Source organism: Sorghum bicolor, chromosome 9 (genome assembly GCF_000003195.3).
Source record: "Sorghum bicolor cultivar BTx623 chromosome 9, Sorghum_bicolor_NCBIv3, whole genome shotgun sequence".
Classification (NCBI taxonomy): domain Eukaryota; kingdom Viridiplantae; phylum Streptophyta; class Magnoliopsida; order Poales; family Poaceae; genus Sorghum; species Sorghum bicolor.
This window is the reverse complement of record NC_012878.2, coordinates 8,407,098-8,433,496: the sequence shown is the minus strand read 5'-3', so window position 1 is coordinate 8,433,496 and position 26,399 is coordinate 8,407,098. Positions and strand designations below refer to the sequence as shown.

Here is a 26,399-nt window from a genome sequence, read left to right as displayed (position 1 = left end):
CACGATCTTCTAGAAATAACTCTCTTCAATACTCTCCACAATAGCTAGCGACTTCATAATAGCTAGCAACTTTCTAAGCTAGCTATTTGCAAATTGCCATTGAGAGTCAATAACATTCTTCATAGAGATCAAATAGCTAGCTAGCGATTTGAATACCATTGCGGATGCCCTTAGGGTCTGTTTGATACATATGGTTGCGGATGCCCTTAGGGTCTGTTTGATACATATGGTTAATTATTAGTTGAGGCTAGAAGTAGTCCGAATTAGCTATGATTGATTTGCTAGTTGGCTAATAACCAATTATAGACTTTGGTTAAAGAATTAGCCCACACCAATTAGCTGTCCTATTGATATAGAGCTAATTTTTAGCTAGCTAGCTCCTATAGACTCAGTCATAGCACGTAGCAAAGTGGCCCTTATTGCTGATCGGGGGAGTTATAGACAGGCTTTGAATCAAAGACGACGAATGTCTCTAATAATTACCATATCTTTTTGTGACCCCCTCACGTGCAGATCGGACTACAATGCACGTGCTCCACGCACCACGCTCATCCTTGACATGCGGATCAGATCAGACTCCACTGCAAATCCCACCAACCACCATGCAAAGCACCCTCTATTAGTATGAACCCCCACGGTCAGTTGGCCATCACAACACCAACAAGCATCTAGCAATGGCGGCGGCTGCCAAGCTCGTCCTGCTCGTGGCTGCTCTCATGGCAACCGGCCACTGCTCCTGCGCCGCATGGGATCTGAACATCCGGATGCCCACGACGCGTGCGATAGAGGAGGCGGCGGCCCGTCTCCAGGAAGGCATGGCCGCGCCGCTGATCCACGCTCTGCACCCGCTGGTAGGCTCCGCCGGAGACCTGGGCCGGCGCGCCGGCGTGCCGTGCGACAGCTGGCGCCTGGCCGTGGAGGCCTACAACAAGCGCGACTGGAAGACGGTGCCCGCCAACTGCGAGCACTACGTCGGCCACTACATGCTCGGCCGGCAATACCGCCTGGACTCCCGCGTCGTCGCCGACGAGGCCATCGCGTACGCCGAGGGGCTCAAGCTCGCCGGCAACGGCAAGGAGGTGTGGGTGTTCGATATCGACGAGACCTCGCTCTCCAACCTCCCCTACTACGCCAAACACGGCTTCGGGTACGTGCGTATCCATGTACATATATAGTTTTCCATTCACACTGACGTAATAAATTAAAACTAACACGCTATGTGCTAATTATAACGAACCTGCGAATCCATGTGTTTCTTTTCTTGATCACAGTACTAAGCCCTACAACGCGACGAGCTTCAACGAGTACGTGCTGGAGGGGAGCGCGCCGGTGCTGCCGGAGACGCAGCGGCTCTTCAAGAAGCTGATCTCGCTCGGCATCAAGCCGGTGTTCCTGACGGGGCGCACCGAGGACCAGAGGGCCATCACCGTCACCAACCTCCGCCGCCAGGGCTACTCCGGCTGGATGCATCTGCTGCTCAAGCCCATCGGCTTCAAGGGCACCGCCATCGGCTACAAGTCCGGTGCACGGCAGAAGCTCCAGAACGCTGGGTACGTCATCGTCGGCAACATCGGCGACCAGTGGAGCGACATCCTTGGCGCACCGGAGGGTGCGCGCACCTTCAAGCTGCCCGACCCCTTGTACTACATTGGCTAAGCTAGGGCGACAGCAGACAGGCAACGCAACTTCGAGCTGCCCGATCATCCAATAATGGCCGACCGTCCATAATGTGTTGCAATGATAGCCTGTTATGAGAAGATGAAATGCTTTTAGATTGTTGTTATAATATGCCCGAATCCGTGCTTGATGACTAATAATGACTCCATGTTGTCGCCTACTTTTGGTTTTCTGTTGTTTGAACTTAATTGCTTTGCGATAAGAATCGTTGAACTATTCAAGAGATTAACAATATAAGCTGGTAACATTGTAATGCAGAGGCCGGAATTTTTTCATTGATACGCTTAATGTTCAAAAAGAAAAGATAAATACGCTTTATCATGTTGAAGAGATGAAATAAATTAATACCGCGTTGTATCATGTAAAGTTAAAGGTACCCAAGTTTAATTTGACTTAAGACAAAGCTTAAACAGTTCGATATTTTTTATAGAGGGGGGTAAAAGTGAACCCATTCGTAATATATGAACGTTAAAGTTGTCCTCTTCTACATCTTTAAAATTTATTAACGACGCATGCATTTGCGCTAGACATACCACAATCTGGCCTTTGCCAGTTCAAATGGGAATGCGCGAAAGATAGAGCACATTAATAAATGTGCAGCTCACGAGGGCACAAGCACGAGGATATTATTGTTTATAAATTCTTTGAATACTGTGGCCCTTACCAGCGGAATAATTGCTAACTATTCTTGACAGCAGCTGTAATCAACAGCCAAAAACCTGTTAGGTTTAGTTCATTGGATGTAAGGTTGGCTTGGAATTAGGCACTCTGAAGGTTGGAGTGATCAGCACCTCGAACAAGACACTAGAGCTACCGTTGAGAACAAACAAGACATGCTATACGAGTTCAAGACACCAAGTAAAACCCGAAAGCGAAGACACGAAGACACTACTACGGAAAATCATTTTCAAGACGAGCATTTTTTATTTACCAAGGCGGGCAACAAAAACACATCGAATGAAAGGTCATAATAAATGGAGGTATTTTCTGAGGCGTTTTGCTGCCCGCCTCGGTTAATCAAATAAAAAAATCCATGGCTAGGCCCGGTGAGCCCATCACAAGCCCGTCGAGCCCATACATGGGTCGCTGTCATCGCTGGTCCTCGCTGGACAGCCGCCATCACAGGAGGAGCGCCGCCGCCGCCCCACGCCAGATCCACGCCAAGAGCGCCGTTGCCGCTCGGATTTAGCTGCCCTACGCGCAGATCCATGCTGGAGAAGCCAGATCCGGCCTCACACCATAGATAGAGGAGGGGCCGCGCCCCCCGCGCCGCCGCCGGAGTCGAGAGGAGTTGCGTCCCCTCGGTCTTGCCAGCGTTAGAGGGGACACGCTCCACGCGCCACGCCGCTAGAGGGGTCGCGCCACCTACGTCGTACCCCATTGGAGGGGCCACGTCCCTGAGCCACCGCAGGGAGAGGGTGCCGCGCCGCGCACCCAGCCTACATGCTGTCGTGGTTGGGAATAAGGGAGGGAGATGGGCGCTGACGGGAGGGAAGCTCAAGAGGAGGCCGCCGGCTATGGGAACGGGGCAGGGATGGGGCACGACGCACGGCTGGGGAAGAGAAGCTTGAGAAAAAGCTCGGTCTGTTCACGCCGAGGGGATGGGCTGCTGCACGACTGAGAGCGAGGGAGGGGAGGAGTGGAGTTAGGGTTTGTTGTGCTCACGTATATATTAGAAACCCGTTACCGAGCCTAGATGGGCTGTATGGGCCAAATATTTACTGAGGCGGGCTTTGTAATGTAACCGTCTTGGTTAATGTATTTACCGAGACAGTCACTTTACAACAACTGCCACGGTTAATCGATATTAATCATGGCGGGCATTTTTAAGTTCTTCGCGTCGGTTAATCGATTTTACAAGGTGGTTTTTGTAAATGCCTCGGTTAATAAAAAATAACCGCCTCGATTAATGGTAGATATTAACCGAGGCGGTTGAAAATCCTGCCTGCCTCGGAGGTGTATTTCAAAAGGCCTCGCAAAATATTTCATCTAGTAGTGAGAGAAGGAGCAAAATGAATTCCTGAAGGCATCGTTGTTTTTTTTTGAGTAAAGAGAAAGCTTTATTAGCTAGAAACAGGGGAATTACAATCAACATTGATTGAGTTCAAGGCACACGCACGAGCTTGACCCAACCAAGCCGCAAAGTGTTTAAATTTTCTAGCATATAAAGCTAAAGTATCCGTCACACTATTACCATTTGTCTTCACTTGGGAGATGCGCGCTGCACTCCCGCATCAAACGTATCCAGCCTCTCACTTCTTTAATAATGGGTCCGACCTCTTATCTGTCTAGGGCACTATACTAGCTAGTGTTGTTCGATTCTAGCATAATCCCGGCTCAAGATTTAACTAAGTAAAACCCCGATAGTGTGCCCTTTGGTGGTTGCCCTTCAATTCTCATGCCTTGTTTAGTTCCCATCTAAAAATATTTTGCCCCATCACATTGAATGTTTGAACATATACATAGAGCATTAAATATAGATTAAAATAAATAACTAACTACACAATTTATATATATTTTGCAAGATAAATCTTTTAAGCTTAATTAGTGATTAAATATTAATTGCATAATCAGAAATGTCCTACAATACTTAAAAGATTTCTTTTCGCGAATTAAACAAAGCCTCAGTGCCCGCTAGATGTGTAGGCGTTGGTCTTGTAATGTAAAGTTAGAGCTATCTCTACTATAATTGAAATCAAGTCACCTCCCTACTTCAAAATCAACGACTGTTAACACACGCCCAATAAATCGGACGTCTCAGATTAAGATGTTAGAAGCCGCTTCCAACTCTCCTCTCTCACACGCGCGCGAGCCTGCGCCTTCAGAAGCCACGTCGCGGGTTCGAGCCCAGACACCTGCATTTGTATATTTTTTTCTTCCAGGATCAATAGTTCACGGCGAAGTCGAGCGCAGCTAGGGCGAGCGCGGCCAGGGGCGGCCAAGGTCGCCGGGGCGAGCGCGCGGCCGGTGCTCGCCAGCCAGGGCGACCGCGGCCAGGGGTCACCGGGGCGGGCGTGCGGCCGGTGCTCGCCGGCCAAGGCGAGCGTGGCAGGTGTGCGGCCGGGGCTCACTCGCCGGGACGCATAGGGCTCGCCAGGGCGGGCGCGCGCCCACTGCGCGCCGGACAGGGCTCGCACGGCCAGGGCGACCGCCGCGGGCGCGCGGCCAGATCTCCCGCGGCCAGGGCTTCCGCGACGCACAAGGAAGACAGCCGGAGCGAGCGCGGCGAGGGCTCGACGGGGCAGGCGCGCGGCCGGGACTCGCTGGCCAGGGCGAGCGTGGCCAGCGCTCGCTGGCCATGGCGCACGGCCAGGGCTCCCCAGGGCGGGTGGGCGGCCAGAGCTTGCCGCGGTGCGTGGCCAGGGCGGCCGGGACGCGCGGCCGAGGCTCGCCGGGTGGCCGGGGCGAGTGGTCAGGGGCTCGCCGGGGCAGCCGGGACGCGACGTCGGAGCGCGGCCAGGGCACGACGACGGAACGCGGACAGGTAAACTCAAATTTCCCTTACCTCTGTATCTGATGATTAAGGTACACAAAGCCACCCTGCATAGACAGTTGAAACCTGTTTTTTTAGCCCGAATGGCTTCATTGAACATTAGTTACGAATATATCATTTGTAAGCTTGTCAATGTTTGTCTTCATTTTTTTGTAACCGTTCAAATATCCTTGCCCCTTAGGTGGCACTCCTTGCAGCTTGCGTGCGCAGAGGTTTGAAGGTACTTTCTGCAATGGGGGCTGGAGCTCGAGCTGATCCCACCAGAATTCGTGTTGCAGATTTGAGAGAATCAAGCAATGATCCCCTCTCTCGATCGGTTAGTTTGATACTTCTTCCAAAACTCTGTCCCACTGTAAGCTGCCATTTCATTCGTCAGCTAACTGACATGTCAAGATGTGCTGCAAATGGGATGTTGTGATTGCTACTTTTAGGTGAGGTACAGGCTCAAGAAAGAACATGGAATTGAGGGTGGAATACCAGTAGTTTTTTCATTGGAAAAGCCAAAGGCAAAGCTGCTTCCTTTTCAAGCTTCAAAAGAAGAGGAAACTCCATCAGATTACCAGGTGAGCTCCCCTAGGACTTGTATTACCACCCTCCTGCTACATGCTTGTTCCATTTCTTGAGACCTTTTTTCCTTGTGATTTTTTGAACAAGAAATATTTGTTACAAAGAGTTAATTAAATTTCCTCTAGAACACCCATTTGCTTGTATATTATAGGAGTGCATGATGTGTGTGTACATAACTATTGACAACATGCTATGCATTATTCCACAGATTGTCCCAGGATTTAGGGTTCGCATTATACCAGTACTATTTTTTTTTGACAATTGCAATAAAATTTATTACCCGCAGCAAGAAGCTGCTAAGATGGTTACAGAGTTGAGGTCTACCTGGAGTAGAGCCTGGAACAAAGTACAAATGGGGCCACAATGAGGCCCGGTACAATTACAGCTTTAAAATGTAGGCATGGAGCTACGGGCCTGCTTCGCTAAAGTATCAGCTGTTGTATTTTGATTTCGGTTGATCTTGAAGAGCTGAGTTTGAAGTGTGGTTGCAGTATTGGTGAAAACCTGTGTAAACGGTTTGATTCTCCACTGGGGCGGGTTCTGTTGGTTCTCCTGATGGAGGAAATGCACCAGTTGCTGGGAATCTGAAAGAAAGTTGCAATATGGAATTTGAAGAGCCTGGACAATAGATGCTCCAAGAGCTAGGGCTGCAGCTTCACCCATGAGAACGGAGTGGCAGTGCTGAAGTTGAGCTTGGACATAGATGGCTTGGAGCGGCTGAACCTGAAAATTTAGGATAAAGATGCCTAGACCTGCAATGTTAGTGTTTATGTTTTGATCATCAGAGGTTACTGCGGCATCAACATAACATCTTGAGCCCTGGAGGTTTGCTGGGAAGGGGCAGTAGTGCATTGTTGGCTGTTGGAGGTGTGCCTGCAAAACTGATAGTTGATTACCTTGGTTTTGAGCAAACTGAGATGATGTGTGGGGGGATTTTGCTCATTTTGGGTCATGTAGGCTTGAATGGCCTGATGAACTTGAGGTGCTATCCTATCCTTTCTGTTGAAGTGGTAGTCATTCCTGGCTTTCCAAACGAACCAAAGAGTATAAAGAATTTTGCTTAATAAAGCTTCAGGAGTGGTATCATTAACGATAAGGGTTAGCGTTGATTGAACACCATCAATTTCATGGGGAAGATTAGCTGTGTTAATGGAAGGGTTGGCTGTGAGCCAAACCTGACGTGGGAGGGTACATTGGAAGAACATATGGTAGTCATTTTCAATCATGTTGCATCTGTCACATGTGTTATTACCTGGGGATGAAAATCTGGTTGCCCTGTCAGCTGTGGCTAAGGCTCTTCTTATGAGTCGCCAGGTGAAGGTTTTAATGATAGGAGGGATACTTTTGCATTTCCAGACCCTGCATAGAATTGTGTTAGCTTGTGGAGTGATGCTTCTTGTACCTGTAGCAGGAATATTCACAGTGTTGTTATTAGAGAGATGTTTATAAATAGCTTTAACAGTTCCTAATCCATCTTTAGCGGGAGTCCATCTTAGGAGGTCACTGTCAGTACTGTCAACCGTAGGGGTATTTATGATATGGCGAATAGCTTGATTGTCAAAAGTGGTACTAAGAAGAGGTAAGTTCCAATTACGAGTGCCTGGGTACCAGAGTTGATTTACAGTGCTTGGAAGAGGCAGAGTTGTGACTGGGATGAGCAGGTGATCATGGATGGATTTCCAGATGTCACACCAGGGGGCTGACCAAATAGAACTGTTGCCTTGATGTAGTTGAAGCTGCACGCTTTCCGATAGCTCCTGTTTGACCTGCAGAATTGAAGACCAGAAAGCCGACTTGGGAACATTGTTAGTAGCGTTCCAGAATGAGGAGGTGGGATAATACTTTGCTTTGATGATTTGTTGTAAGAAAGGGTTTTTATTAGTTGCCAGGCTTTTGTTAACAAGATGAAGATCTCTTATGCCTAAACCTCCATTTTGACGAGATTGACAGATATCTTCCCAAGATCTGAAATGGATAGGGTTAGTTGCATTTTTCTCCTGGATTCCTGCCCACCAAAATCTTTTAATGATGGTTGTTAGTTCAGCAATAAAAGCTTTCGAGAAGAGGATGGTGGACATATAATAAACAGGAATGGCAGAGAGAACAGATTGAATATAGGTGAGCCTGCCAGCGTGATTTAATTTGTTTGCTTTAACAGTGGTGAATTTAGCATGAAATTTATTCTTGATAAAAGCATATGCTTTGTTCCTGTCTTTATGATTAAAAATCAGAGGGTGACCTAAGTGAATGGTGTTAGGGTTTAGATCAGGAACTGGGAAAATGTATTTAATTTGATTACGTACTTGATTAGGAACATTCTTACTGAATAAAATGGATGACTTGTTGAGGTTGGGGGTCTGACCTGATTGATCACAGAAATCATAAAGAGCCGAGTGTATTGTCTGAGCTTCCTGGAAGTTGGCGTTTCCACAAATGATTAAGTCATCTGCAAAAAGGAGAGAGTGGATTGGGGGGCAGCCAGGCCCCAAGGAAATACCTGCAAGTCTAGAATTCTGCAAGTGGCATTGGAGAGAGATTGATAGTTCATTTATAGCTACTACAAAAAGATAAGGGGAAAGAGGACAGCCTTGCCTTATTCCTCTGGTGACCGAGAAGCCTGCAGAGGGCTCACCATTAACCAGCACAGAAAGAGTAGTGGTAGAGATACATTGATAGATGAGATTTATAAAAGGAGCGGGAAGATTGAGTCTTGTCAGAGCAGCCACTATGAAGTCCCATCTTAACCTGCAATATTTGGTCAAGTTATAGCCTCCTATGTGATTACTCAGCTTGCTGGATTAGATTATCAAACTGAACCAGTTGTTAACCTGGATTTGGATCATTACCGTATACTTCATCAGCGTCTTATTGAGCATGAGGAGCTGATGTATGGGACAGCCGAGCAAGTTCTGGTACTATGTTTCTTGCTATGTAATGTCATATCCTGGAAATAAGATATTTTCTTCGAGAATTATGTAGTTGAGGTGTTATTTATTTATGTTGATGGTGACCAGCACATGTGAAAAAGGGATTATTCACCTTCACTTGTTTTGATATCCTTTTGTACGTCTACGTTTGTAACATTCTCTTTTACAATCTAAAGGTAGATTCTGAAGAGGTAATGTACATTGTCAAAGAATTGTGGCGTGGTCGAAGTGCTAGAGACCAAAGTCAGAAGGACACGGGTCGGAAAATGTGGAGATCTGTCAATGAACTAATGCTTGTTCGGTATGCTTCCTTCTCTAACTGATAGTGTGGCTTGAGATCATCGTGCCTTTTGTGGCACTACCTAAGTTCCCATCATATCTGATTTGGTAGAGCAAAAGCAAAATCCAACTTGCATTATCTCTAGCGTAGGGTGACTGACATCTTTTAAGTCTGGATAATTAGCTATGTTAGCTTGTAACTCTGAAGTGGCTTGGCATTGGTAATGTCTTAAATTTCGATGAGATTTTTTTTGACATTAATTCCTGTAATTACTTTGTTATAGGTGGGACAAATCAAAGGCTGCTGGCATCTCAAACTTAATACTTCTCAAGTTTAGTGAGGTAACAAGTCACGAATGCTCATGGAACATTGAAGTTGAATTCCAAGATGGCATATGTTGCAGATAAGGATGAAAACGGTCGGAAACTGTCGAAAAACTCCTAAATTGTTTTCTACTTTTACATTTGAAATACGAAAACGAAAACGAAAACGGTAAAGTCGGACACGAAAACGAACACGAACTTACGAAATATCGAGAATTTCGAAAACGAACCAATTCGATCGGATTTATGTCGAACACGGTCGATATACGAAAACTCAATACGAAATACTGATATATAAAAGTGCATGACTATAAAAGTATATATAGGATCAAGTTCAAGTGCATATAATAATTAAAAAGTGCATGCTTCTTAGTCTTAGGTATTTAATACAATAGCCCACACATAAATACAAGTCTAGAATAAGCAATTAATAGCTAACATGAACACAACTAGCCACTAGTAGAAAGAACGCAGATGCATGGTGAGTAGTCTATAATTAGACTGTGTGACCCTACAGTTGACTAAATTCGGTTTAAACCAAATTTTGAATTCGAAATATTTCATATTAAAAGTAGAAAAGTAGAAAACGGTCGAAAAATGTCAAAACCGTTTTCTACTTTTATATTTGAAATACGAAACATCTAAAATACGAAAGCGAAAACGATAAAGTCGGACAAAAAAATACGAATTCGATCGGATCCAATATAGAAAGCGGTTCGGTTCGGTTCGGGATATTTCCGTTCCGTTTTCATCCTTAGTTGCAAATGAAATGACTGGCGGGCTTTTCCTGTCCATTGGTTCACCTTCTCCTATTTATGCAGGCTGATGCCCATGAATCCACCACACTCGACCCAATAAAAGAAGAAGAACCTGAATTCTACTCTATGGTTTCACGTGTCCTGAAACGAGCTGAGATGGAGTTTGCCTTATGACTCAACGAGTAGCGAGGGTTGATGATCTTGCCTCTTGGAGGACTCTCACGGTTGCTATTCAGTGGTGGCCTTGGAACAATGGATCAGCGTTCAGTTTGGTGGGATTCATATTTGGGAGTACTTGATCGGTATGCTGGTGAAAACGACGTGCAAAAGTTTTTCTTCTTGTGGCAGCCGAAACATCAGCTCTCTGTTATCACGGAGTTGTGCACTTGTGGCCATCTATATGTAAATTAATCGTGTTTTGCTTTTGCGTACAATATAGGTGTCCAATGATATTCCACTGAGAAGAGGAGTTCCAATACTATCTACCTCTTGGAGGTATGTGATTTAGAATGGGGTCAGATGCTTGCCTGTAGTTGATTTTTGTGTAGGTAAGTAGAAATTCAGACCCGAATGTTTCTGCCTTGCTATATGTGGTGAACTGTTATGTCAACTAATTGTGCATCTTACTGCATCTTTGCCATAAATCAAAAAGTAATATTCCAGTTTGCTTCCACAGGCAAGAGCACCAAGAATATCGTTTATAAACATGTTCTGCTATGATGAATCCTTAAATGAGTAAGTCCATAAATTACAATTACCTACTATGTATGTTTCGAGCTTATATAATCCCCTATATGCTTAAGGTGCAAAAGAATTTAAAAAAATGTATGGTTCTCTATAATTTTACAGGATGTTGGACCTGTTTTAGAAGGATTAACTGTTCTCTATAAATAGATTAACTGTTCCTTGGGAAATATGTTATTGATTCAATCCAATGAAGTACTTCAGATTTGATAAAATTAACTTTGGACTTTAATGTGGTCCGTAAGATACTCAGAATAAATAAATGATTGGTTGTTTTCATATGTATTTTTTAAATAAAACCGTAGCGTTAGCACGGGCACTAAGGATTAACTGTTCTCTATAAATAGATTAACTGTTCCTTGGGAAATATGTTATTGATTCAATCCAATGAAGTACTTCAGATTTGATAGAATTAACTTTGGACTTGAATGTGGTCCGTAAGGTACTCAGAATAAATAAATGATTGGTTGTTGTGTTAAGGGATGTCGCTCGACAAGGATAACACGGTATTTCTCAGTTGCCCATCTCTGACATGCAGATCAGACTACTATCACCACTAGTATAGTGCCCGTGGCACACGACGGTTTCATTCTAGGGTGTAATTAAAAAGAACAAAACAACGATATTGTTCAATAGTTTAAGTCACATTCAATTATGGGAAATGCTAATGTATAACAAGACACAATAAAATCATATCTCGTATATTTCAGCTAATTTATTTGTTGAAGTAGAACTTGGAGTTCTCCAGAGATATTATCTGTACATTCATTTGTGCTGCTCTTCAAAATATTCACTATGAATTCAGTCCTTAGTGAACGTGACCTCTGTGAATGGTAGATAATAAGTTAACTTATTATTTTTCTATATAGGCTACAAGATATTATACATATAAATTATATAAGCTTACAGTGTCGATAAACGTCAGTCTTTCACCATTCCATGACTTTATGAAGTTGTATACGAGAAAGCCTGCCAATTTCCTATAGAAGAAGAGAGAAAGTGTTTGTTTGTTGTAGATAAAATCAAATGACTATTTGATAAAAAAGATAAAAAAATTAAAATAAGTTTTTACCAGTCCTTGCTTTTTGGATGATTTTTTTATGAATTCATGACGCCAGAGAAAAATATTGTCGTTCCATATAGGATTTGCTAATTTCATGGCAAGGTTGAAATGATTCAAAATAATATTTAGTATAGGTGTATATGGCTTGCTTGGATCATCAGTCATGTGCCATAGATTTGGAGAATTCGGATTAATAATGTACAAAAATTTGTTACTTATGTCTAATATGAATAAAATATAGTGTCTATCACGCCAATATGGGAATAGAACCTGTAAACAAATATAAGGAATTTACGGAATAATATCTTACATTGTTGCAATTTTGAATTTTGTAGTCCATATCAGGCCAACATTCAAACAATTTTGCTAGTCATTATTTCTATCTTGTCACAACACCATGGATCTCGCCCAAACTGAGTTATAGACTGTTGATTTTCCAAAATTTATTAGAATTTAATTAATTATTACAATTATATATACACATGAAGGGAATAATTATATCAACTTACAACAAACAAACTTGAGGTCCCTTGCGTAGTCCCTTTTTTCTCCAATAATGTCTGTTTTTTTAGGCTTCCATAAAGTTGTATTTCTCTCTTCTCAATAGCTTGTTGCCAAGTGAACTGGAAACTGATGAACAATTTGTTGTTATGGTGGCATATAAAAAATTAGTCAGTGCAAAAATTTCACTAATTGTCATATAAATATTAAAAATTAGTTAGTGTAAAATTTTCAATAAAAGGCACACACCTAGATCCTAAACTATTTTTTGTATAAATTTTACTAAATGACACACACCTGGATCCACTATTTGAGGAGATTGCTGAAATGCATTATCTCCAGACACCTGATGCCTCACTCTGACGTAGTAGTTATTGTTTCAATGCAACCATATTGGAGAATGACATGGGCTTTGGTTTTCTTTGTCTTGAACCGAGGGTGGTCCAGTAAAGATCTCGGAATCCAAGGTCTCTGATGGTGATGCTTGACCTACTCCGAGCAAGGTTCCTGCCATATCCATGTCAACAAAGTTCATGTTTGGGGCTACAATGCATCCCTCGCACAATGGCTGCAGGATGGCCGAGAAAGGTGTCCCATAAGTTGAATGGGTTCCTACAACATAGTCTATTTAAAGGACATGAACAAAAATAAACATCATATTCTTATACCACACAAGAATAGCGAAGATCATGCATCTGGTGATCCGGTACATTTGAAAGTGCACTTGTTTCGGCCTTTCGGCGAGCACGGTACTCACGCTGCCTCTTATTCCTCTCCTCCTGTTCCTCGTCCGTTTCTTGAGCCCTCTTTTCTAACACGGTACTCACGTTGTTTCCTATTCCTTTCGTCTCTCTTAAGTTGTTTTTCGCTGCAAGCTGTGGACATGGAGGTTTCTTATTTATTATTTATGGCGTTGTATATAATATTTCATTGCAATATGTGTATATGCTTATATCTGGAATATGTATGTATGTTTGTTACATCGCTAAGCGAAATCCGTCCCTTTTTTGGCGTTCCCATTTTTCTATGTAAGACTGATAAATAATAATCTAAAAATCATATTATATATTACTCGGTCTGAGAATAGAGTGAGGACCGAGGGATGACAACAAAACATCATTGGAAAAAAGAAACATGATGAGATCCTATTTTTTTATCTACCCTAATAATACAATATCTTTTATTATTATTATTATTATATATTATTATATATAACTTGGATCGTATGTATTTTTTTTATTTTAGTTCTACATCCAATTTAGTCATTCAGTTTTTTTATTTTTTTATTTCATTCAGTATGTCAGTCCTTGCAAAAGGCAAGAGAGAACAAAATTTGAGTTGTCCCTTATAACATAAACTGAGAAGACATGGCTCCAACTTTGAAACAAGTAGCACTGTCGTCTTTGCGACAATGGTAACAGGGGGCAGCAAGCATGCACCAGGATCTGCACTGCTGATACATGGATGCCTGACAATGGTAACAAGGGGCAGCAAGCAAGTACCTGATCTGCACTCGGCACCGGCCGCCGCTGCGCGGATTGGATGCCTGACTCCACCGGCGGCCGAATGTGTGGACGCTCGATCTGCATCGGCTGCTCGGTGATGGTCCCGTCTCGGCGATTGTGTGCACTCGGTGGTTGTGATTAGCAGATGTTCGTGTGTGGCGCCGGTATGATTCACGGCGAGCAGCAGGAGTCCCTCGGTGCGAGCGTTGGGATTAGAGTCACGAGACGCGATAGACGTGATTAGCGGCGGCGCAACAGGTGTTTTTGTTTTTGTTGGGGGCGGACAGCAAAGGCTGAGGAGGTTGATACGAGCAATCTTAGCCCTTGGATTTGAGTGAGTAAGGAGAGAGAATACTTAGATTAAATCTAGACGGTCTATTTTAAAGATGTTGTGTTTCTGGGTACACTTTTCTGGATTGATGGAGAGAGGGCTCCTCAGCGGGGGACGTTTTTTGGTGTGGAGGTAGGAAAGAAAAACTTCTGGGTACACTTTTCTGGATGGATGGAGAGAGGGCTCCTCAGCGGGGGACGTTTTTTGGTGTGGAGGTAGAAAAGAAAAACTCGGTGCATTATTAGGGGAGATACAAACCATCCTCTATTTATGTGCCCCACAGCCAGTTGGCCATTGCAACAAGCAATAACACTTCACCCAAGACCAAGCCAGGAGGAATCATCATCTACTAATGGCGGCGGTGGCCAGGCTCGTCCTGCTCGTGGCTGCTCTCATGGCCACCGGCGCCGCATGGGATCTGAACATGATCCGGTTGCCCACGGTGCGCGCGACAGAGGAAGCCGCGGCCCATCTCCAAGAAGGCGTGGCCACGCCGCTAATCCACGCGCTGCACCCGCTGCTGGGCTCCGCCGGAGACCTGGGCCGGCTCGCCGGCGTGCCGTGCGATAGCTGGCGGCTCGCCGTGGAGGCCTACAACAAGCGCGACTGGAAGACGGTGCCCGCCAACTGCAAGGACTACGTCGGCCACTACATGCTCGGCCAGCAATATCGCCGGGGACTCCCGCGTCGTCGTCGACGAGGCCATCGCGTACGCCGAGGGGCTCAAGCTCGCCGGCAACGGCAAGGAGGTGTGGGTGTTTGATGTCGACGAGACCTCGCTCTCCACCTTCCCCTACTACGCCAGAGAGGGCTTCGGGTACGTACACACACACGACACGACACATACGACGCGATTCAACCAACGGACGTAATCTCTATATCCATGTATATATCTATATCCAGTAATCTATATCTATATCTGTCTATATCTAAATCTATTACTAATTATCTATATAATAATATAATAGTAATAATAATAGTAATGATAACAGCAATAGTACACTGCTACAGAAAATATTTTTACAGGCGGTGCTAAAAGCATCTTCACAGACGGCTAAGCCCACCACCTATACCAGGGTCAGTACAAAATGGACCACAGTACAGGCGGGGCTGTGTGAGCCACCTGTGAAAATTAGGTTTTCACAGGCTGCTCACCTAGCCAGCGGCCTGTGTAAATGTATTTCTACACAAGCGGCTGACAAGGTGAGCCGCCTGTATAAATGTATTTTTACACAGGCGGCTCACACTACACCGCCTGTGTAAATAATTTTTTATATATATTTCAAATTCTAATTTTTCCCACCACAGGGCTAAACATCATTTATATATATATATACACACACATACACACACATCATACATACACCACATATATATATTATAGAATTGTAAACATGAAATCAAACATCAACCATAAAATTACACACACACACACACACATATATATATATATATATATATACGTCAATGCATGTTATCCGCACAACCATATAGTGTTTACATGTCATTTCACTTCAGATTTAGACCTGCTATGTCTGTCAGCACTCTAAATTTATCACTTGCCAAATCGCCCTCATGATCAAAATATGCACCGTCACTTAGAATTATTTCTCTCATAATAAAACCACACAAGTCTGCTACTATATCTTCCAGAGTCTTTGGTGTAAAGGGCACGTCCTTTCCTTGTTTTTTTTGCTGGAAACAAAGTTTAAAAAGCATGATTGACACATGTTCAATATATAATTTTACAACTTTAATAAGAAAACTTCATACATAGATATTATTTACCATATTTTTGTCCCTGACGTAACGTCCCCGCTGCCTTATAAACTCACAGACATAGTACCCACAATAGACCGATCTAGGTGGTTGCTTGTGGCACTATATAATGAGCAACGGATTATTCTAAATTTTCCATGCTTTATGTATTATTTATATGATGAAATGTGTTCGGACAACTTACCGAATAGTGGTGTTGTATCATCAATGGCACCCTAGGATCTGAGCGTGTGGCGTCGACCGGTCCCTTTTGTTTCTTATAAAACCGCCATGCCCTGTAGATATCGAATATAAATCACTAAAGTTATTTTGAAAAGTACGCATGTGGTTTCATGTTGGCTCACCTTTCTAATTGAACCAAAAATGGTTGATACTTCTCGAGAGGAACATGTAAAGAGTCTAGGACAAGCACCTTCCCTTCGAAGTGATAAATATAAAAAACAATCCAATGGTCACTGCATGAATAAATGAGTGAGCGACACATGTATATTGTTTACACGATAATTATTTGAAGTACGTATATGAAGTCAAGCTTACCTAAAGTTGTAAGGTGCCAATATAAAATCCCTATGATTATACCTCAGCATTGATCTACCAAAATAGAGGGCATAATTATCCTCATATTTTCTTTGCAACTCTTTTATAGCTTCTGCAACTTCTTCTGGTGTTTTGTATTCCTCTATCTTTGCTCTATCTTCCTTTGATAATACAAATTTGTGCATATTTTCTTGTAACTTGATAGGGCTCAGATAACCGACCATCGATCCGGTAGATAATAATGACCTCTGCTCATGATCTTGCAAACTACAGACAACATCTACATATTAGAGTTTCACACTACATATTAATAATAATTGTGTGTGCATGAGTGATACTTACAGACACCAAATTGTTATGAGTTGGACGTCAAGCCGCCTATAGTTCAATAACAAGTGCATGTCCTCAAAGGTAACAAATGCGTTACTTTTTTCGTTACCAGTAGCAAACACGTCTGCTGGTATATCAACTCTGATTGCATGGAGGCCAGCATACACTGCTCTCATGTACCAGTCATGAAACCTTTTTATCGGCCATTGAATCTTATCAAGCAGCGTCCATTGGAGCATAGGCCTTCCGGGCACATAGTCACTGGGGACATTGACATAATCATCAATCGTTGGCTTTCTGATATCCTTTAGGGTCAATGGTTGACTTGATGGCTGTTTGACATGTACATCGCCACTTGGGGCTTCCTTTGATGGGGGCATGGCTTCTATTGACTGGGCGGTGGCTTCCTTTTTCTATGACGGTTCGAGCTCAATAAGCCGTGTCGTCCGCTGCTTTCCAAGTCCTTTCAGAAAGAGAGCTGTGCCTGCTGCTTTCCTCTTTTTTGGCTCATAGGGAGAAATCAATTTTGGAATTGGAAATTTCTTCACCTTCTTAGAGGCCGGTGCTGCTGGGGGAGTTTGCTCATCTTCCTTCTGCTTTGGAGGTGGTGGGGGAGTCTGCTCATCCTTCTCCTTTGGAGGTGGTGGGGGAGTTTGCTTATTCTCCTTGGATGGCGGAGTCTGCTGCTCAGGCATGTTCTCCTTGGCTGGCACCTCGGGCTCATTCTGCAAGAATGCCATCTCATGTATTGGGGAGGATGGTGGTGGCTCATAAATGTACGGGGATGCTGGAGCATGCATTGGTGATGGTGGCTGTTGATATGTTTCGGCCTCTTGGGATGGTTGAGGCACTATGCTTGGAGAGGGTGGCGCTGGTGGATCAATCAACCTTACGTACCGTCTCGGCCATTGTATGAAGTTGTTGATTGCTTGTCCAAGCTTCTCTATACCCTCAAGAGGTCGGGATGTCTATGAAGTCGTCTTCATATCCGACCTCGACCGTCAACACTTCCACCCTACAGTATGCATCTTGCATGTCAACAGTATGGAATGTACGTCCTGGGATAGCATTGCCGGTGGCCACTTGCTTTGTATGCAGATTCTTAAGGCCATAGGATATGACCAAGGAGCAAGGCCAAGGTCTATCAATATCATCAACTGGATAATGGTCCTTATTTGTTGTTGACACTATACTGCTTGGAAAGGGCATAGATTGTGTGGCCATCTCTTGACGCTCCAAGGGTTGAGCTGGTACAAGCTGCATATGCGAAGGAGCTTGTGAGGACATTTGTTGAGCAGACACTGCTCCTGCCAACTGCTTCATCACTTTAGGATCAGGATTTGTAAAGAAGTCTTCCATCATATCCCTAAACTTTTTTGCAGCCTGCTCCTCAAAAAAATCTTTCATTTTCTCCTTATGTCGGTCTCTTTTCTTATACATGTCTTTCCACTCATCACCGAATCCTTCTTTCCAACTAATTCTGGAGGAGAATCCCCGTACACGTCTTGGATGCTCGGGGTTACCTAGAGCATGGGTAAGGATGTCCCTCTCCCTCTGTGACTTGAAGGCACCTTTCTTTTCCAGGTTTGATGCTTCCAAAACCTTGTCGGCAACTTCTCTAATCTCATCGGGACATGACATCTCATCGCTCTTAGTGTTTGCCTTCCGAGTGCGAAGCCAATTCGCACTCCTTTCAGGCACTATATCGGTCAATTCCAAATGGCCCTCTCTCCTCTTTGCATCGTCTTCTGCCCTCCATTTAGGAATCTTGGTCTTATAACCACCAGTGCCAAGGTGGTGGTGATACTTGTTCCTCTTCGCGAGTTCAGAGGCGGCTTTGCTCTTAGCCTTGGCATCATCCGATTCTCTCATCAAACGAAAACATGCCCACTGAGCCTCTGTGATAGGGTACCGCTTCGTCGGGTCCGGTCCCTTCTGCAACCACTTTTTGTTCATATCGTGCCTATAGCCCCGGAATGATATTGCCAATTGCTTCATGACAAAACCCTTGGCCAAATCATCTGTACCATCCGGAAAAATAAATCAAGTGCACAAGCGATTCCAGCAAGTGGTCCTTTTCACTTGTGGCACCATACTCCAATCACTCCAAGTGATATCAAATTCCTCTTTTACTAAAAATCCAATTGCGGCCCTAAATTTGGGTAGCGCCTCTAGAGGTGCTAAGGGCTCTCCGCTCGGACTTAACTCTATAATCTGATAAACTTCTTCTGCCCGATCACTTTTTTTGTTTTACTTCTTGGCTCAGAGGATGTCCCAGTCGTTTGAGGCGCCGTGTCCTTCTGAACATCTTGTTCTTCTGCCTCCATTTCGGCAACAACTTGAGATAACACCTTCTGTCCATTCAATTGTTAGGTACATACATATATACACATGTATTCTCTTGTATAGACACTTTACTACAATATATACCTCATCATCATCCGGATCAGCTTGAGGCTCGTATGTCGGGTCATGTTCCAACTCTAGACGAGCCTTCTTAGATGTGGGGGATTCACGTGGTGATACGCTCGGGCTTCTATAAGTGTCGGATCCCGGTGTTTCTATCTGGGCTCCAACATTCGATGGAGTACTCATCTAATCAAACAAATAATTAATAAACAATTAACTAACAAACTGTAATTAACAAACCCTAATTAATTAACAAACCCTAATTAACACTAGCGGACATCCTGGAAACCATACTTAACAAATAAATAACTAATTAATAATTAACTAAGACACCCTAATTTAGAAACCCTACTCAACAAATAACTAACAACTAATTAATAAATAAATAACTAACAAATAAATAACCCTAATTAAAAACCCTACTTAACAAATAATTAATTAATCAATAATTAATAAATAAATAACTAATTAATAACTAACAAACCCTAATTAATAACTTAACAAATAAATAACTAATTAATAACTAACAAATAAATAACTTAACAATTTATTAATTAATCAATATTTAATAAATAAATAAATAATTAACAATTAATTAACTAACTAACCCTAATTAAGAAACCCTACTTAACAAACAATTAATAAATAAATAATTAATTAACAAATAAATAACTAACAAACCCTAATTAAGAAACCCTACTTAACAAATAATTAATTAATCAATAATTAATAAAGTAATAAATAATTTACAAATAATTACTAATTAACAATTAAATAATTAATCAATAATTAACAAATAAATAATTTACAAAAAACTAAAAAAAAGGCAGCAAGGGCGGCCTACCCGGCCCAGGGCCCAGCAAGCTGCCTGGCTGCCGCCGGCGTTGGGAGGGGCGGCGACGCGCACGGCTGCCGCCGCCACACCTCGGCTCACCTCAACGGTGGCGCGGACGTCCTCTGTTAAAATAGAAAAGGAGTGCTTTGTTAATTAATTTACTTAGTGATTAATGGTTTGTTAATTATGTTTGTTTCAAAAATTAAATAATCCGTAATAAATTGTACAAATATTATAAAATAGCATAAGATATAAAACAAATGGAAAATGTAAACATGTTGCTTAATAAGAAATAGTAGCATAAGGTACAAATGATAAGTGATACATGAGTAATGACAACTTATAGAATCTAGCGTGCTACAGTCCTTCCTTGTCCATCGTGGCGCACCCATGGCAATGAGGATTGTGGGATACTTTTCTCAACATTTTTTATGTTTTCTTGAAAGTTTGTAAAAAGAGACATCTCGCTGAATTGGTTAACATCCTCTAAATCTATTACACCATCAACTCCTATAATTTGTTGCTTTCCATGAATAGCTATATGCTTTGGCTTTTGGCTATTTTTCTTTTCATCCTTAGAAAGGATTTGTTCCACATAGAAGACTTGTGCGGCACGGTTTAGCAAGGATCCACGGATCATCTTTATAACCTACTTTACTTAGGTCAAGAACTCTCTGGCCATAGTTATCCACAGTGACATGTTTATCTTGAACCCATCGGCATCAAAACACTAGAATTTGCAGGAGTGGACCATATTCTACCTCCCATATGTCATCAATGAACCCAAAGTATGTAGTTGTTTCACCAGTTGCATCATCTATAGCCTCGCATCAAACGCCACTATTCTGTGCCATGCTCTTGGTGTCCCTATAGCTGGTGGAAAATGAAAAGCCACTAATGTCATAGCTCTGCCATGATGTGACCTGGCTTGATGGTCCAGATGCTAAAATCTTGATGGTTTCTGATTCCTCTGTCATGTCCAAATCCTTTAACCATGTGGTGAACTGACGCTTGTGTTTCTTGTGTACCCAATCATTTGTGCATCCTGGATTCTTCTCACGAAGCTCTTTCATGTGTTGCTCAATGAATGGGTCCATTATTATGAGTTGTTGTAGTATGCTATAATGTGCCTCTAGGACTATGTTGTAATCTAGCGGGATGAATGATTTCCGTCCCATTCTCCCGCGTCCATCAAGCCTTCCCTCATGTCGCAATGGAGGCAAACCAATTGATACCTGGTCTTTTAGGAGATTATTACATAATGGTCCTCCAGACTCAATGGCCTCTTCTGTAGTGTACGCCTCTATCATGGAACCCTCCGGATGAGCACGATTTGACATATAGCCATTCAATATTGACATGAAACGCTCAAACGTCCACATTTCATGGAAATACATGGGACCTAATGCCTCTATTTGAGGTACCAAATGAACAACAAGGTGTACCATGATATCAAAGAACGATGGGGGAAAGCACATCTCCAACTAGCTCAATGTCTCTGCAGCAAATTTTTGTAGGGACTCTAACTCATCACGGACAATTACCTTCTCAGATATCTTATTAAAGAAGTAGCACAGCTATGTGATTGCCATCTTTAAGAACACTGGATTTATAGCCCTGATGGCGATAGGAAGAAAAGTGGTCAGCATGACATGACAATCATGTGAGTTGTAGTTGGTGAATGTAAGGTCTTTCATCGACACAAGACTCCTTATGTTGGAGCAGAAACCAGATGGAACTTTTAAATTCTTGAACCACACACACATTGCATGTTTCTCCTCTCTGTTCAGGTTGTAGCTTGCTGCCGGTAGGTGGTACTTCCCATTCTCTAGGAGTACAGGGTGAAGTTCTTTTCTGATCTTTAAATGTTGCATGTCCAAATGTGAATTGAGACCTTCCTTTGTCTTGCTCTTTATGTCTAACAAGGTTCCAATTATGCTTTCAAACACATTCTTCTGAACATGCATATCATCGATCGCATGTCGTACGTCCAAGTCTTTCCAGTACGATAAGTACTTGAAGAAAATGGACTTGTGTGCCCTTCATTTGCCTTGACAACCTTTCTTGGTTTCCCATCTTTGGTCTTCTTTCCAAAAACAAACTTCACATTCTCAACTATCTTGTACACTCTATGCCCTTTACTACAACCTGATGGAGCAGTAGATTTTGATTCATCAATTTTGTCGAAGTACTTATTCATCTTTTGTAAGCGGTACTTATGGCCTGCCGGTAGCCATCTTCTGTGCCTCATGTACACTATCTTGTTAGATGCAGGAAGAGACACGTGTCATGTTCCATCTATGCACTCTACACAACCAACCTTTCCCTTGAACTGGCCTGATAATGAGAAGAGAGCAGGGTAATCATTAATTGTGACAATAATAATTGCTCTCACTGTGAATGTCTCTTTGCGGAACGCATCGATCATGTCCACACCTACTTCCCATAGTGTTTGCATGTCTTGCATTAAGGGCTCTAGAAATACATCCATATCAATTCCAGGTTGTGTAGGTCCAGAAATAAGAATGGTTAGCAAAAGATATTTTCTCTTTTGACACAACCAAGAAGGAAGGTTGTATATTGTCAGGATCACCGGCCATGTGCTGTGCGTGCTGCTCCTTTCGCCAAATGGATTCATTCCATCAGTACTCAGTGCAAACCTTACATTCCGTGGATCGTCAGCAAAGTCTAGATATTTCTTATCGAAATCTTTCCATTGCTTTGCATCGGCTGGATGTCGTAACTTTCCATCATCTTTCCTTTCATCTGAAGCATGCCAGGTCATAAGTTCAGCGTCTTCACGGTTTGCAAACAAACACCTCAAACGATCAACCACGGGGAGATACCATATCACCAAAGCAGAAATTCTTCTCAATGCACAATAGTCCACTTCTTCATTGCTACTAGGCTTTGAGCGTTTGTCTTGTTGAGTCTTTGTTTGGGTCTTCTTTCGCTTCCTCCCTGTAGAAACAGAGGCTAGATTCTCTTCCTTCCGATAATCTTTGTTTGTCTTGTATCTACTAACACCATAGTTTGGACAACTGTCTAAGTCTTTAAATTGATCACCCCGATATAGAATACAATGATTTCTACATGCGTGGATCTTCTCAACACCTATCGTAAGTGGACTGACTAGCTTCTTTGCATAGTATGTGTTAGCAGGCACTTTGTTCTCCTTAGGAAGAAGGTCTCCAAGTACATGCAAAAAATCATTGAAGCTAGCATCAAACCAACCATGTCTAGCCTTCACCGTCAAAAACTGAAGAACAGCACGTAATGTCGACCACTCTTTGGTACAACCTTTCGACTCGTCGTACAAAGTGTCCTCTGCTGCCTTCTTCAATGCTTTCATTCCCTTCATGAAGAATATTGATGGATCTGCACAACGGTTCATTATTGCCTCTAAGAAATCTGCATCTTCAACAGCATCTATGTTAGCATGCTGAGTTTCATTGATATCAGACGTATGAGTTTTATTGACATCTGGCATAGCATGAAATTCATTGAGAGGTGGCATTGGACCCTCCACATTGATGTTAGTTGCAGTGTTGTCAGTTGTCCGCATATAAGGTGCAGAACTATCCTCACCATGTCTTGTCCAAATCAAGTAGTGCTCCATAAATCCTCTGCAAACCAGATGGGAAGTAATTGCTTCTACATTGTCAAATACCACAATATTTTTACAGTCTGCGCATGGACAACATATGTGCTTCGCCTTTGTTCTGCGAACATGTATCTTTGCGACATCAATAAATTTTTGGACCTCCACTACATATGATGGGTCCAATCTTGATAAGTTGTACATCCATAATGATCTCTCTATATTTAGCTGTAATTAGTTAAGAACAATTAATGTAGGTCAATCTAAAAACAAAACTAATATAACCCCCGAAAAAAGACTTAACTATGATACTAACCTCCTTCTATTAAACAGAGATGAAAACCTACCCCTTACAGAGTTTATAATTTATGGAATTTAAATAATTGTTTAAACTCATTTTCATAATTATAAGAAACAATTGTATAAAATTTAGGAATAATTCAAGGATTTCTATAAAGTATTTACGCACAAAGATTTGAAAAAGTATTTATTTGCCACTTTATGATTTTCAGCATTTTAATGTTTGAGTTTATAAAGTCTAATTCATCTGAAAAAATAAAAACTAAAACTGAATCAAAATTATAAACTTCAAAATGTCCTCATCATTACTCTATTGTATAGATCTACTCACAAGAATTCTAAAAAGTATTTATTTTCTATTTTTTTTTTAATTTTTACAATTTACTATGAATTTACATAAAAATTTACCTAAAACTCTCTCTCTTGCCCTATGAACCCTAACCCTAAGCAAGAATGCTTCATGAACTCTAGATCTAGAGCACCTCCAATACAAGAATTGAACCAAAGAATCACTAAAAAAATAGCATCAAGGGCTCTAACTAACCTTTTAGAAGTTTCTCACCAAAGAAATGAAGATCAAAACCTCCCCCCTTGGAAACTGGAATCGTGTGGTTCGCCAGTGTGGAGAGCTCATGGGAGTAACTGTTCTTGTGTGGAGGTAGACGAAGGGTATTTATAGCAGACTTAACACAGGGGGCTCATAAAGAGGGCCGTCTGTGTAAATACATTAGCACATGCGGTCCTCTATACAAACAGACTGTGTAAAAAGACACATTTACACAGGCGGTTGCCGTAACTCGGCCGTCTGTGTTAATGGTATTTACACACGCGGTTTTTATCGTAAGCCGCCTGTGTAAATGGAAAGTTTACACAGGCGGTTTTATTAAGAAGGTCATCTGTGTAAACGTGTTTACATAGGCGGTTCTCTTGTTGGGCCCGCTGAAATTTTTCTACTAGCGCCAAGATATTGTGAACCGCCTGTGAAAAAAAAAACGTGCCAGCAAAAATGATTTTTGTACTAGTGGTAGTAGTACCAATAACAACAACAACAACAACAACAACAACAATGATAATAAAAATAATAATAACAATGATAATAAACAATTACAATAACAAGAACAATAATAACAACAACAGCAATAAGATAATAACAACAATAAGATAATAATAATAATAGTAATAATAATAATAGTAATAATAATAATAATAGTAGTAGTAGTAGTAGTAATAATAATAATAATAATAATAATAATAATAATAATAATAATAATAATAATAATAATAATAATAATAATAATAATAATAATAATAATAATAATAATAATAATAATAATAATAATAATAATAATAATAATAATAATAATAATAATAATAATAATAATAATAATAATAATAATAATAATAATAATAATAATAATAATAATAATAATAATAATAAGGCCAGTCTCAGTGGAGAGTTTCATGACGTTGTTTCCAAGACTGTCATGTCATATGAAATAAAATGAAACTTGAATGAAACACCCACTCTCAATGGAGAGTTTCATTTCATAGTTTCATAAGCATTTAATTCCAAGACTCATAGAGAGTTGGTAATCGTGCGAAGAGAGTTTCATCTAGATGAAACTCATTTCTTCTCTCTCTTCTTAAATACACTGCCATGTCATCAAAACAGCCTATGTGGCAACCTATTTAATGCAAATGAAACTCCCATTGAGACTGACCTAATAATGCAAATTTTTTGCTATACTTTTTTTTTCTGCTCCACGTTGGATTTAAGAAAGAGTCCATCAATTAATCAGATACGGGCATACGGCTCACCTGCTTTCCATTCAGGGAAAGTCCACAGCAGAGAAAAGCAAAATTTCTCTGCCCCAGTAGCAATCACATTCACATCTCAGGGAAAAAAAACTACTAGCAATGTAGAGTTCGAACCAGAGGATACATAAATGACTAGATGGTTTTACATACCACTCATAGTACTAAACTATACGTTTAACAACCTGCAGCCCTAGCTAATCAGCGTGTTTCTTTTCTTGATCACAGTACTAAGCCGTACAACGCCACGAGCTTCAACGAGTACGTGCTGGAGGGCAGCGCACCGGTGCTGCCGGAGACTTCAACGAGTACCTGCGGCTCTTCAACAAGCTCATCTCGCTCGGCATCAAGCCGGTGCTCCTGACGGGTCGCACCGAGGACCAGAGGGCCATCACCGTGGCCAACCACCGCCGCCAGGGCTACTCCGGCTGGGAGAAGCTGCTGCTCAACCCCATCGGCTTCAAGGGCACCGCCATTGGCTTCAAGTCCGGTGAACGCCAGAAGCTCCAGGACGGAGGCTATGTCATCGTCGGCAACATCGGCGACCAGTGGAGCGACATCCTCGGCGCACCGGAGGGCGCCCGCACCTTCAAGCTGCCCGACCCCTTGTACTACATTGGCTAA

At 42.2% G+C, this 26,399-nt stretch overlaps 2 pseudogenes; both read left to right on the top strand.

Moving 5' to 3' along the window:
- Positions 597 to 26,399, top strand: LOC8065898 (annotated as a pseudogene).
- Positions 5,358 to 10,327, top strand: LOC8065896 (annotated as a pseudogene).